This window comes from Phlebotomus papatasi, chromosome 2, assembly GCF_024763615.1.
Source record: "Phlebotomus papatasi isolate M1 chromosome 2, Ppap_2.1, whole genome shotgun sequence".
NCBI lineage: Eukaryota > Metazoa > Arthropoda > Insecta > Diptera > Psychodidae > Phlebotomus > Phlebotomus papatasi.
This window is the reverse complement of record NC_077223.1, coordinates 30,381,151-30,396,755: the sequence shown is the minus strand read 5'-3', so window position 1 is coordinate 30,396,755 and position 15,605 is coordinate 30,381,151. Positions and strand designations below refer to the sequence as shown.

At 32.8% G+C, this 15,605-nt stretch overlaps 1 protein-coding gene across 14 annotated transcripts in view; it reads left to right on the top strand.

Annotated features, from left to right (window-relative positions):
• Nucleotides 1-15,605, top strand: part of LOC129803427 (muscleblind-like protein 1) — a 423,069-nt gene that overhangs the window by 67,933 nt on the left and 339,531 nt on the right. For 9 of the 14 annotated variants that reach the window (XM_055849987.1, XM_055849979.1, XM_055849981.1 and 6 more), the window contains exon 1: nucleotides 191-3,011. The exons of the other annotated variants lie outside the window; for them this stretch is intronic. The gene's annotated coding sequence lies outside the window, so the exon portion shown is untranslated. Of the gene's footprint in view, nucleotides 1-190; nucleotides 3,012-15,605 lie in introns of those variants that run through there. 14 annotated transcript variants of the gene reach the window in all.

The window sequence follows — 15,605 nt, the reverse complement described above, 5'->3', positions numbered from 1 at the left end:
ATTTATACTCGTATGTTACTTAAATAAGATGCACGATATCAGTAATTATGGTAGTTTTCGTGGTAGCCAAAATTATGTTAGTTTTTCCAAGACTTTTAGGTTAGAAGTTTAATAGAATAGAGGAATACAGTAGGCTCTCTTAAATTCGGACATTTGGGACCAAAATGTTTCCCGAATTAGATTTGGGCGACAAACTTTTTGAAATACAACGATTTTTTGTTCATCTGCATACTCATATTAATTTTACATACCCATATTTATGGTGAATTTCATGATAATCCCGAAATAATTCAAAGTCATGTCGTAACTAAGACAAATTATGGCAAATTTGAGCATATTTGTTTCATAAGAAGACTTAAAAAATATCGATGAACTTTTTTCCTGCTTTGAACTTTTTACTGCTCCCCGAATTAAAAAGTACTTAGAACTTAAACTTAGAAGGTATTTTATACATATTGACGGATCCATTCCATATTTAGAATTATATTACTCCGCCTATATGTTGTTCCTTGGTCCAAGATCTACAACTCGCAAAAATTGTATGGTCATCGGATGTCCGGCTGATGAGATATTTAACTTTTCCGAAAAAAAGTAACAGAATAACAGTTGTTATTCTAAGATAGAATAGTATGGAATGGAACCGTCAATATATAGAATACTTATGTACTCTTTATTACTAGTAAATGTATTTTGAAAATGATAACAGCGATATGGTAATGGTTACTATGTATTATGTGACATATAAAAAAATCCCATGTATTATGGAACTATGTACAATAATTATAGCTTTCGTTACAATGTAAAAAGTAGAAGTTACTATGTGGCATGGTAACTATTTCAATTCAGAAAAGCACATCTGGAGTTGTTGAATGTTCTAGGTAGGAGTTTTGGTAACGATTTAATGTTGCTTTAAAGCTAGATTGTATTTCTAAAAGATATAAACTTTATCCTATACCAAATTTAACAATAAAAATGACCTTATGGGACTCATATCTAAACAATTTCCACATTTCAAGAAATATTTATTTTATTTTCCATTACTTCAACCCTTTAATATTTCCTTGTAATTTTTTTGATATCGGACACTAAATGAATTTCCCAAGAGACAAATTGGTTAATTACAGATGAAACCAATTTTTATTGTGAGATATTTTATTCTTCACTGGTTTAAAGGTTGTTTCTCATTTTGTTTATTTCCTCCTAATTTCAATAACAAATTAAATTTGTTATTCTTCCAAAAGTTACGAGATTGCCGAAAACTTGTTCAAAACTCTCTAATTCCAATCAAAATTTTACGTCAAAGGATATAGTTGGTTATGTACTGCATAAAGCAACCCCCAAGAGCATCCTTGTTGGGAAGTTCAAAAGAATCCCCATATCTTATCGAATGGGGGTTAATTTGACCATGATCATCCTCTGAAGTGTGTTTAGTGTTTGAGAGCGCTTCCTCTTCATTTTCTTGTCAAGGATAATGAAAAGGATTCACAGGAGACATCTCTCCCTGTCTCTCTCCTCTCTCTCTCTCTCTATTTTCTCACCTCATGCGCCCCGTGGGACTTATCCTTCTGGGCTTTTGACCTTCGGGGGTTGAATTTCCGTGTGTTACCAGCATTATGTTTATGAAATTGGGTAAATTTGGCTATCTTTCTCACACTATCTCACTTTCACTCATGCTGTTTTTAGTATGTGACTGACATAGTCTATCTCTGTCAGATTTTTGACATATGGTGGGGTGAATATTTCCTCTCCCGATTGAGAGAAGAACGGTCGATCCTGCAAAAGGATGTCTGTCTGCGAGGAAAATTCTTGTGAAAATTGTCAGACTGTCTCTCGATAAATTTCTCAGAGGGGTAACTGTTAGAATGAGAGGATAGTATTTGACTATGTTGACAGATTTATTTGTCTCTTTTTTGTTAATTTGGTGAGTCAGGATTGAAAAGAGATGGAGGATTTTTGCTATATTTCTATGTGAAAAGAGGGGAAAACTTTACAATTCTCCATGAACCAACATTGATTTTGTCTCCCTCTGTTGTTGACAGTTCTTCTTGTTTCATCTCCGTCTCTCTCACATCTCATTCAGACATTTTCACTCTCTCTGTCACTCTCTGAGTCCGTGACACAGTAGGTTGAGTTTGCCGGACGCCAGGCAGAAAATTTCAGTTCACCGTCGTCTTCAGTCTACGAGCGACTACGTGTACGAAAGGTCGCGCTGTTTCGCATCCCCGCAACATTTTTGCCGCTTTTATTGCTTATTAATGTATAAAAGAATTCAACAAAAAAAAATCAAGTAAATACATTAAAACAAAAAAACCGGTGAATTGTAATCTGTCTTAAAGAAAGTCTAAATTCAAAACACAAGTTTCCAACGGAGTCCAGCACTCAAAAATTTGCATAAAGTTTCGCAAAAGAGTTTTTTTGTGGAAAGAAGCAAAAAAAATTGTAATACTAACTCTTGTTCGGATAATGTCAATATCAGTCTTCATCGAATCTTCAATCACTTGCGAATCTTCGTAGGGAGGATATTTCGTGGCGGAAGGTGAGCCCTTTGGCAGAAAGAATTAATTGAAAAAAATAAGCCCCCGGAGAAGGAAGAATTCAGTGTTCAGGGAAGAACTCTAATTTGAGAAAAGCATTAAAAACACGTGCGAAGAGTTTTTAAAAAAATAAATTAAATCTATCAAGTTAGATGTTCTTAAAAATTAAAAGTTAAAACTAAAAAAATAAAAAAAAAGAAATAAATAAATAAATTTTAAAAAAATCAGAGTGATTGTGCAAGTTCTTGAATGCAAAGTTTAAACTTAATCCCGTAAAATTTTTCTCAAATTAAAAAAATAAGCATAGCCATCATATAACAATTGTAAAAAAAAATTGTCAATCAAAACATATTTTTGTGCTAAGATTCTCTCTCAGAAGTGTGTCGAGAATATTTCAGCAGAAAGGAGATAAAATAAAAGTGTTCTATTCCTGACTCCATGACCCTCTTTTGGAGAACTCCGGCATTTGAAATTGGTGTAAGTTTAATTATTTTTTTGTTTTTTGCTTTTGCAAAATACGTCTTATACTAAAAGGGGTAGATAAATAGTCGAAAGTGGTTATATTGAAGATTTTTAGTATAAACAGTGGAAGTTTTGAATAGTTTCACAGGGCAAATAGTGTGCAACTTATTTCCATAATATACTCCCTTAGATTTTTACGGATTTATCTATTTTGAAATTTCCTAATATCAAAAGTAGATTTGCCAATAAGTTACTTATCAATAGTTTTCAGAAACTTAAGCTGAATTTAAAACTTTACAAGGTAATTTTTACACATGTATAAGTGTTAAATCTACAATCGTTTTATTTAATCAAAGGTATGTTTTCTTTCTGTTCCCACTTTCAATTACAAAATCGAAAATAAAGTGTGACCGTGACACTTCTATTTTAGGATTGTGATTATAAATCTTCTTAAATTTTGGTTATTTTCAATAGCAGTGTAAACTTAAGGCTAGATCGTAACCCTTTCTTTTCCGTTTGGAAAAACTGAGGCTCGCTGAAAATGTTTTCCGCAAATAACAAATATAAATACTCTCATTGCGACATCTTTGGATATTTTTTTTGGTGGGTAAATGCCAAAAGCGGTGAGATAAGTGTCTTATCACTCAATGCTTTTTTTATTCAAACTGATTCTCAGTCGTTTTATTGACGACAAAATCCCAGGTCGAGTTTTTTTTATTATACAAAGTAGGATTTTGGGCTGTATTTTTGTGATTTCGCGGCTTTTGTGTGCGTTTATCGCGAAAAAGCCGAAAAAAGTGTCTCAAGAAATGGTGTCTTCTGAATTTTTGTATGTTTGGATGCAAGAGAGCATCGAGAACGGTGGTAAGAATGAAACCAGTTTGAGCATGTAATCATGTTTTCGGGGCATTAATTCAACACTGCGAGAGACGAATGCTCCAGTGCTTCGTTATTCCTTCTTGTTGGTATGTTTCTTGCACAAAAGTGGCTTTCTTGGGTGTCTGGCTCTTATTGTTCCATTCTTTTTGGCTTCGTCTTCAACGTTTCTGTTCTTTTTTTTTTTGTATTCTTTTGCTTGGCAAAATGTGCCAAAGTGTGTAGGAGATAAGGTGGTTTCATCTCTTGAGAACGAAAACGCAAAGCGCACCAAGAAGGGAAGAAAAGCGCAAGAAGAAGCATAGAATATATATGTATATCGCAGTTATATATAAATATGTATGTATATATGCAGAGAAAATCAACCAAGAAAAGGGAGATTAAAAACGTAAGAAGAAGATTGTGTTCTAACATATCGGGGAGGGTTACTTTTTTCTTCCTCTGCTGTCCGCTTTATTTTATTTATTCTGCACACAAAATTCTTATTCATCGCACACAATCTCTGTCGTTCTGGGTGGACGCCACTCAGTTACAATTTTTTTTTCTTCATCACGTTCTTTCGCCTTCATTCCCAACTTTTCTTATCAATTAGCCGAAAAATACATTCATACAGTGCCGAAATCGAGGAACTGTGACGATGAAAATCAACGAAAAGTATAGTAAAAAAATCATCTAAACACAAAAAAAATTATTTTAGCATTTCAAATTGCGAATAATCATTTTTGTTAATCCGAAAGCAAAGGCAGGACAATATTCCTTTTGGGTCCGTGACAAGACGATATTCGATAAATCATTACTGTGAATGTGGGATAGTAAAAAGATTTGTGGAAAAGTTTCTTTGCCACCTTTCAAGAATATATATTAAAATCTTTTTTCATATATTCCAACGAAAGCGTGTGTTCCCTGCTAAAAATAGTGCAGATGAAGCCAAAATCCACCCACTCATTCACCAACATCGCATTTTATTTCAATGTTTAGCAGAGAATTTTCCACCAGTTTTTATTTCACTGAAGATGCCTACAGCATTTTTCTTGCTTTTTGAATGCAATGGGTTTAGCCAAAAACTGTCATAATCTTAGGGTTGATTTATTGGGGATGCATAATGGGCCCAAAAGGAGGCCTGGGTGCAGCGGTTCCGCAAGGAACCGCCCCTGCTGTAATCTAATCTAATCTAGGGTTGATTTAACACCAAACTAAAATCCTTTGGGGTTAACTCTGACATTACATTTTAAAGGTACCCTGCATTTTTCATTATACAGATGTGTGTCGATTTTAGCAAATTTTAAGATATTGCTCTTTCTGATATTAAGTTCTCAAGCAGCATATAATGAGGTCGGAAGTAATGTACCGATATTGAAGATTTTCATATAAATTTTCAAAATGCTAAAAAGTTTTACACGGAAGTGGTGTACCATAATATATCTACCTTGTGATTTTATTTAGCGTTCATTCTATCTAATAATATCAACAACTTTGCTAGAAATATTTCTAATAAAAACAACATTTTGGCATACTTGCAGTGTAAACAAAGTTGTATTTTATTTGATTTTAATAAAATGATAAACTTTCAAGAGTATTATAACTTAGGAGATTTATCCACAAAGATTTATAAATAGAACTCTATAAATGGAGCATAGAAATAATAAATTGAATAGTTACCATATTGACAGAAATATACTATAAATCTATGGGACACAATTTAAGAGTAACCAGAATTAGTTGGTATTCTTTTTTACCTAGATTTTCTTCCGGAAAACTCTTCCAATAAGGCAAGAATATCTGCTCAAAATACTCCACAGTTTCAGATATTCTTGTTTGATTTGGAGTATTTTTCATGCTACATAGTAGCTTCTGCTTTTTATATTATAAAAAATGCTATAATTATTGTAATTATTCCCATAATAAATAGTCCCTGAACCAATACTATGTCGCTATTGTCAATTTTGTCCTAGAATTCATATTTTTGAACTACGATAATTTTAATCGAGAATAATAAACAAATGAATTTGAAAAAAGCAAACTTTCAGTAGGAATATAAACCCTAGGACTTATACGGGCTTCAGACCTAAGACTTAGCCATCTGACTTAACTCCTCTAATTCCTAATCAGGCACGATTTTTGAAAAAAATGTTGTTTAGGATTGGATTATAGGGGCAAATGATCCATAAGATTTTGATAAATCAATAAAATTGCTTATTATTTAGATTTTTGAGACCTTCGGGAACTGGGCTAAACCTCCAGTCTGAAGCCGGCATTAGAAACCATGAATACGACTTTATTATTTCTTTTGTTTCTGGGAATGTATATTATCTAGAATTTTATGCAAAGACTGCAGGAAGCATTTTTGTTGTATTTGATGAGATCACCAAGAATTACTCAATTTTTCGTCTATATTACTTTTGCGAAATTGATTATCTCAATATTTACTTTAGGTATTATCAAAATAAATATACAAATAGTTCAATTATTCTGATTTATTAACGATTTTTTTTATTAAATTCAAAAGTCAGTAGGGGGAAGTACTCTCCCTTCGAACGTTCATGCCTTCGAATAATGTGAATTTTCTTTAAGTTTTCCTAAGACTTAAAAATTTCTATTAAATCTCAGTTGGATTATCATCAATTGTTGATAATTCCGTGATAATTTAATGTAAATCTCTTACGAAAAACAAAAGAAATTCACATTATTCGAAGGCATGAACGCTCGAAGTGAGAATACTTTCCCCTATATAGTTTAGTTTTATTTTCAGAAAAAAATATGAAAAGAAATAAGTAACTCCTTACACGGCATACCAAAATACTCCTATCGCCAAAAACTTGTGTTCATTTTAATGTTTTTTGATCAATGACAAAACATCAGAATTTTATGAGAAAAAAGAATTCAAATGATAAAATAAAAAAAAATATACGAAAATATTTATTCATTAAAAATTGATATTTTTAACATCTTTAGTTAGTTTTTACATCTTTAACAATTAATTTTTTTTCAAGGATTTTTGTTATGTACTTTCACTTTGTTTTAATACTAATTTTTTGTTTTTTTTCAAAAACTTTTTTTATATTTTGCATTTATCTTTCGTGGAATAAGATTATTTTTAGAGCGAAAAATATCAATCCAAATAAATTACATCAGTTAAAATATGCTTCTGGAGATCTTAGAAAATTTATATAGAAATTATAAAATAACTTATTCGATATAAGAGAAGATGGGGATTTTAAGTATGAAGGACTTTCGAAAATATAGCATTTTGAGATAATAAATTAATAAAGAGAACAAATTCGGCGGACTCAGCTTAAATATCGTTCATTAATTTTTGACAAAAGAGTTTGAAAAATAAAACTTTAGAAGCCTGAACTGCCTCACCTTTCTCTATAAAAAGTTTTTTTTAGTTAAAGAAAAATGAAAACAGTCTTGAAAAAATCATATTGCTCTTTCATAAATCGAATTATAGAAAAACGGGGACCTTGAGAAAGCTCCAAATGACTATGCTGTAAGGGAGACTGGGGTAAAATTCACAAATCGAAAATTTCAAAATTCAGTATCTTCCAAGGTGATAAAAACAACTTAAAATTTTTTCATAGATAGCCTCCATAGACCTTCTTCAATGTCGTGAGTTTCTTAGAATTCGAACAAGGAATACAGAAAATAAAATAAAATATCGAAATTTTTAGGCCTATTTTTGAAATATTTTCCTTACAGAAGATATTGATTTTTACCTGCTTATTTTCCAAAATTTATGCACTGATAAATATTTCCTAAATGATTTGGATTCTTTGAATACGAATCCACTATCCGTTTTAGCATTTTTATTCTTTTCTCCAGAAATTCTTTTATTAAAAACGACCACTTGGGGTAAAAAGTAACAAAAGGTATGGAGCAAACAGTTACAAAAACCGAAGAAATTTCTGATGTCTTACGGCCAAAAGAAACGTCACTGCCATGTTTCGCCGGTTGTTGTTCACATTAGTCAAACGATTAGCAGTCCTTTCTGTTATTTTCTCTAAAATAGCTTGAAAACCGTTTTTTTCGTTGAGATAGAAAAAACGGTGTTTCACAAAAGTGTAGAGGAGTAAATTTCCTTTAAAAATATGTCATCTAGGTATTTTTTAAATTCACGGAAGCCCGTAATAAAGCAAATCAAAATGTGATAATACCCCATGCTTGTACAAAATTAACTTTTAGAAAACGGCTTTGTAAGTGCATTTCTTTACAGAATAAACGAAACTGACTTTCACAAAGTCAGTTATAGAGCGGTGAATTTCCTGTAAAACTGCGCTGATTAGAAATTTCTGAGGCGCTCGGGTAGCTTGTAAAAAAGTAAAATATCCGTTTTGTGACTTTTTGCCCCAGTGTCCCCTAATCTTTGATCTATAAAATTAATTGTCTGTAATTTTTGTAAAAACTTTAAAATTGCGAAGTTTTGGTTTGAGTTGACTTATTTGAGAATAGAGAAGGAGATTAATTTGGATCTGATTAAGCCAAATACGAAAAGCTCTATAAATATTACGTTCTTATCTTGGTTTTGGCAATAAAATTATAAAGCAGTGCTGATTTAAAAGCTGCGTTCTAAAATTATTATTTTTTTTATTTATTATACTCAACGTTTTATTGGATGCAAAGTCTTATAAATCCTACGCGATCAATTTTATGTTACAATGTAGGATAATCTCTGTGCAGTAAAAATATGAATAATAAATGTGGCTCAATCAGTGAATTAATCCCCTTCGTCGGTGGTGACGGTGATAAAGTCATTGAGCGTTGGAATTTGAGTGATTTGGAAAACCGAAAAAAGTGTTATTCTCTTGCACAATGATAAAAAATACCCTAATCTGATAAGGTTTTATCAGTGATTTCTAGTCACGATGGTCGTGTGGCAGTCTTCTTAGCAAATCAAACAATTGATTTTTTTTCTACTAAAAACACTTTCTTAAGCAGTACTTTTTATTATAAAAAAAATTATCAGAGATGATTTCTCGAGTGGAAGTAACGTCCCTCTTTTGAGCATTCAGAAGTCACTCAAAAGGAGTTAATATGTTCTTAAAACAGTTTTTACTTCTTCTCATTCTTCTTCCAAGTGTTTTACTGCTGCATTTGAAGAAATATAATGAGTCTCCAGCCGGGTGAGATTTTTGCTTCATTTGCTGCACAAGACGTCTCTTGATTCTTCAGCTATTCATTTCTCTCTTTAAAAAAAGCCCGAGGAATGGGGCAATGGAAATCCTTCATTTTCAATTGTTGATGCAAAAACTTGAATATTTTCTCCCTTATTCAACTCCTTTGGATGTCGTTCACAGTTGTAAATTTTTCCTTCTCTATGGTGTACACTGTTAAAAAATTGTGCAAAGAATTTAATGCACTACAACTTTTTATTCCACTATTTGTGTTTTTTAACTTTAAGGATTTTCTCATGGCGATCCTTTGGCATAAGAAAGTCAGTAATCTCCTTTTGGAAAAGCTCTCTATCTGCACTTTCCCACAAAAATCCAGACAATGAGTAACAAAAAAAAGGAACATTTCTTTTCTTTTTAATTTTAAACAAGAAACATCATCACTCGAACAGCATTCTTTTGCTCCCAATGGAGAAACTTGCAGGAAAAAAAGTGGTGGGAAATTCCTGTGAGAAGAAGAAATGGGAAAATGAAGAAAATTCTCGATGAGGGTGAAAACTTTCTCCATATTAGTGGAAGGTGGACTTTTTTTTTCCTTAGCTCCTTCGGAAGTTGGGTTGGGAGAAGAATTCTAACAAGAAAAAGTTTGTAATCTGGCGCGCCAAAACGATATTTGGACAATCTGCTACATTTTCCGTGGAAGGAAAACTGCTTCAACTGGATTTGAGGGAGCATAGCAAATAATGTTTCTCCTTCAGGCTGTTTCAGCACCACAAGAAAATTCCAAACCAATTATATTGGTGAGGAAAAGTTGAAAAATATGCCAACATCGACAGTTTTTTGGTGCCTTTTTGCGTCCAGGAAGAAGAAAAAAAAAACAGAGGAGTGAAGAGAGAGGAAAAATGTGTCTCACCTATTAGCAAGTTAATTTTCTTCACCCGTGAATTTTCCATTACATTTATTACCATATTCAATGTTGAAAAGGTAAATAGCATGGTTGTCGCTTTCAATTCCATATTCCCCTTATCTATTTAAAAGAGTCTTCAACACAAACCGATTTTTCGACATTTTCCGTGATACTTTTTTTCTTTGAATTGTCTAAAGGAATTACGCTCTGGATTGTTTTTCAAGGTTCACCAAACGCTCTCTCAAGATATTAAAAATAAACCACATCATTAAGTTTTTACCATATCTTCAAAAGTACTATATTTCTCCATGTGAAAACATCATCATAAGCTTTTTACAGCTGATATAAAAAAAAAATAATCCCCAGAGAAGGGAAGGAAAATTACCAAAGTGTCCACTAAAGTGAAAATAAATGGATGATCTTTATTTGAAAAATAAAAAATCATTTAATTTTGTGAATTGGTGTTGGAAAACTCTATAAAAGTACTGTACAGAGTGTGGCAATAAAAACCCAACGAATTGTGAAAGTTTTAAAGTGTCTCCAAAAAAGGTATTATTATGTTAGAAAGCATTTTGTTCTTAAGAAATTAACATTAGAAATCCTCATAGTCAATACAAAAGGGGTGGCAAAGCTTCCCATACTTTGCGAAATACTCGAACTTGTAACTTAGATACTATACTTTAAAAGTACTTTCACATAATTTACAGTTTACCGGTTCACACGACACAACTGATTTATTGAACAGATTGAATCACTCAAAAGATTTCCCAGAATTTTCTGATAAGAATTAGTTTTTGGTTGTGAATCGATTCGACTGGTTCATAATCGATTGGAATCGGTTCAGTCTTGCCGGAAACTCCAAGACCTTTCCAACAAGCCTAAGTACGATACCATGCGATTGATAAATGCACTTTCTAAAGCCTTTTAGGACGTAATCTTTAAAACTTATCCAAAAATGTAAAAAGAAATCGCACAACACGTTTTCGATCAATCTGAAAAAAAAACACGGTTTTTATTGGAAGGGAAGGGGTGGGCGGAAATGAGAGTAATATTAATAGACCATAGGTTGGCTCTTAGGGGGGTCCCTTGAAGGTCTCAAGTCTCTATCTCTAACCATTTGGGATCTAGGCGTGGTAACGGCCGGACCGTATGCCCCTATGAGGTATAATCGTAAAATAATAAGCCATAAATAATTGTAATAAACACCATAAACTACAAGATTATAGCTGTGACACACCTTTTAGATTGAGAAAAATTCATGAAATCAAAATTCACATAATTTTTTTTCTCAAAAATTTTCCACAATGTCTGTCCACTTTTCTTTGATCCATAATGTCGCTTCACTTCTTTTTAATATCACAGCAAATTCATTTTAGTTCAATGCGATTTAGAGTGCGAAAGTATAGGATAGATATGCAAAACTTTTACATGGGAGTTTTTATTTAATGACATTTTCTGGATCTAAGCTGTGTAAATTCATGAGTGCACCTAAATAAAATTGATTCTAGATTACTGGTTACGATTTCGTTACTAATGCCTTCGGCACACCTTTTAGATCAGGAAAATTTCACGAAACCGAAATTTGAATCCCTTTCTTTCTTACACGTTTTGCGTATGTCTGTCTCATTCTTTCGCTCTCTAAATTCGATTGAGCTAAATTGAATTTGGTGTGATGTTCAAAAGAAGAAGAAGAGTGCGAAAGAATGAGATAGTTATATGCAAAACGTGTGAGAAAGAAAGTGATTCGAATTTCGACTTCATGAAATTTTCCTGACCAAAAAGGTGTGCTAGAGCCATAATGACTCCAGTACACCTTTTAGATCTGAAAAATTTCATGAAGTCGAAACTCGAATTCCTTTCTTCCTCACGCGGTTTGCATATGTCCATCTCACTCTTTCGCACTCTTCTTCTTATTTTAAACATCACAATAAATTCAATTTAGCTCAATAGAATTTAGAGTGCGAAAGAATGAGGAATGTAAATGCTAAACGTGTGAGAAAGAAAGGGATGTGAATTTTGATTTCATGAAATTTTCCTCATCTAAAAGGTGTGCCGGAACCATAACTACTGAATTCAGTAATTTTTTTTCTAATGTATAGAAATTTAGCTAAGAGCAAAACCAATTATCTTGTACAATACACCATTTCCTGATTTCACTTAAAGTTCAGTATTCGAAAATAAATTACTATTTTCTTAGTATTTGAGTTGAGGAAGTTTATAATATTAAACTTCAAATGAATAACATATCATGAATAACATAATGTTAATAAGATCAAGAAGTGAGTAGTTTTCAGTAACGCAAAGTGGTTAAAAGTTGCCATAATCTTAGCGAGAAGTGGTTAACTCTTTTCGAACAAGCGAACATTTTTCCAGTATTTACTGTTCTCCTGTGCTTCTACATAATCGACTTTTCTTTGTGTTGGTTCCTGTCACGACTGTTTAGTAGTTTTCGAACACGGCGAGGATTGGAGAAAACAGTCGAGACAGGAACCAACACAAGTAAAAGTCGATAATGCAGAAGCACTTGAGAACAGTAAAAAGTTATTCCAACATATTAGTGACTATCTGTGTACAATTAATTGGTTTAGGGCTTTCCTTTTTCATTCTTCAAGGATTAATGTATATTAGTGGCGTTCCAAGGGAGACACCCTGTAAGTTAAAGGAAAAAAAACTTTGGCAATAATTTCCCCAACGTCTCTTTGGCACTGCAATAAATTGACAAATAGAAAAGTTCCATTGGAAAGTATGAGCAGGAGGAAGTGGTTTTCCACAAGAATGGAAAATTTACAAATCTCCACGGAGAGTTGGCGAAAAAAAGAGTCCAACCACACCAAAAATAGACACCGAAGAGCTATTTCGTGGAAAAAGGTATAAAGTTGATGTGTAATGAGAAAAACGAAGGAGAGGAAAAAAATACCCTACGAATTAGTGAAGATTTCCTCTCGAAACATTTTCCAGGTCATTCACTTCGACAGTGAAAATCCCAGAGACGAATGTGAACAAGCAAGAAAGCTCTCGAGATCATCTGCGTGGAATGTGGAGGAAAAATTTTTACACCGACACCATATACTTTCTCAACAACTAAGAAATCTAGAATTTTCCCAGACCATCTTTCATTTTGAAACGGGAAAACTTTCCCTGCCGTGAGAATTTTCTCCTCAAGCCCAATAACTTTTGCATGCAAGACAATTTTAACAAGCACCATAACATGAAATTACTTTTCGATTTGGAAAATGCATACACAATTTTCCCAGAAAATACCTCAAGAGGCTTTTCTGTGCTCCAGGAAAATTTATTGCAGAAACCACCCCCTTTTTTTGTGGAATAGAAGTAGGACAACTTTTCACATGTCTCGGGTAGATACTTTTGTTGGAATTTTCACGGAAATTTTCTCGATATTTTGAGGAAAGAAAAAAAATAGAAAACGTTATGGAAAATCAATGATTATTTTAAAAGCATTGTCTATTTACTGTTATTAGTAAATTGTGAAAGTTTTTATATTATTTACCAGCAGAGGGCACTGCTATTTCAACTTGCTACTAACACCATCTCTCCTTCAAACATAGAACCGGCAATGTTTGAGAAGTTTAACCCAGTTTTCTCAAACAAAATGTATTTTCTCTGAATCAAATTGAATTTTTGAATTATTTTTAGACTCCCGTGCAACCAAACTAACTATTCTTTTAATAATCTGTAAAAACTATAAACCATTTTGTGGCTCAGCGTGCGTTCTTTGTTTTTGTGAAGAAAATGTGACTGAAACACGAATGGATATCCAAAGCTTGTTGGATTGAGGTGGTTCTTTATTTTTTTTTCTAAAAGTAAAAGGCGCCTTTTCAGCGACTATAACGTCTTTTTGTATGGAGAATTGGGAGAATTCAAAATTCACCCTCAGAGACTCGTTCAGCTCTTCCTTTTTTTATTTTAGTTTGGGGGGTCAGGGCGGTGTTCTTGCTGTCTGATGGAGAAGACTTAGTGGCGACGAGGCGCCTCTCACTTTATTGCAAAAAGCCGAGGGCGCATTCCCAACCCACCCTCACCACTCAAATATCGATCAAACAACAAAGTTTATCGGTTAAATAAATTTTTGCTCGTCTTTCGGGCTGCCTTACCATATTTTCCATCCACTTATGGTTTTTCCTTTGCCTTTTCCTCGTATTCAGTGCCTCAGCCACAGTGACACCAGTTTATACTTTGTTTAATGAAATTGCCACAGAACTATGCATGGAAATGGGTACAATAGTGATATTGAGGTCACTTTTTTACACCAGAATTTAAAATAGATATAGTCACTTTTAATATTGTTTACATACCACATTGATTTTGTGACTTTACTCTATTAAAAAATTATTTGAAAAAAAATCAAGAAAGCTTTATACGGTATAGTATTCAATCGATCTTTAGTGGGGAATCTTTTCTACCACCAAATTGATGCCAAGAGACACAATTTTGCTGAGAATATTAATAATTTGAATTTTATTGGGGCGAATTGCCAGAATACAATGAGGAAATTATTAATAACTCACTCATACAAGAAAAAGTAGTCAGAGATTCAGCGAAGGAAGACAAAAAAATGGTAAAATTGAATCTTCCGGTAATATTTGTGGGTTACAAAAAAATATTTTGAACATCCTCAAAGTTCTCTTTTAATTTTAGGAAACACCACCAGAGACATATTTTTAGAGTTTTCATTGATAAAGAATTCCACCTTGTTACATTTCATTAGACATCTACTGTGGCTCATTCCAAATATCTCAGTAAGAACTAATTAACTTACACAAAAACAATTTAAGGATTATAGGCTTCGCACAGCATCTTCTTTTTTATATATACTTTTAGGAAAGGACAGATTCATCTTTCATGATTTTCTGCTATATTACTGATTAATTTTTAAGATTTTTAATATTTGACCATCAAGATTTTGACTTCAAATGATTTATCCTAAATGTTACATCTCCATAATAAAATCCAAATGATTGATTTTTTTAACATTTTTAACCGTGATATGAATTAAACTTTCATAAAGAAAAACTTCATCACCTGTAAAATCATTAATTTCAATAATAAACAAATGAAATTTAATACTCAATTCATGTTCCTAGTTTTAATGATTGGAAACTAAAGTGCATTTCTCGATACCCATCTCAGATAATTGTAGTATATTTAAAATTATTTTTAAATGTGATGCGTACATAACCCTTTAAGGACGAGACGGACGAGACACTTTTCATTGACCGAAAATCAAAAAAACCGAAAATCAACTATAAAAATGAAACCGATAAATAAAATCGGTGTTAACGTCTTACATCTAATCTTGGAAAATCTAACAGAGTATGAGTCGGTGTATTTTTATATAATTTTTTCTGATAATATCAATGAATAATAATTTTCATTCTATCCAAAAATATTTTGTATGCGAGTGTAGTAAGGTGGGGTAACTGGATCGTTTTCCGAAGAGTGCTACTTAAACGCTTGTTTTTGGACTAATTAAATTCTTTTTTACTTCTTCTAGGGGAAACTGGGGCACCACCAAACACGGGGTACCACCAAACACAAATCTTTATTTCTAAACTACTTGGACTATCTCGACCATTCCTTCAGTGGACAAGCATCCCTATAGTGCCTATAAATTCCTATAGGTCTTATCTTCTGATATCCAATACCCGATTAAAAAATCGCAGTGTTTGGTGGTACCCCGTGTTTGGTGGTGCCCCAGTT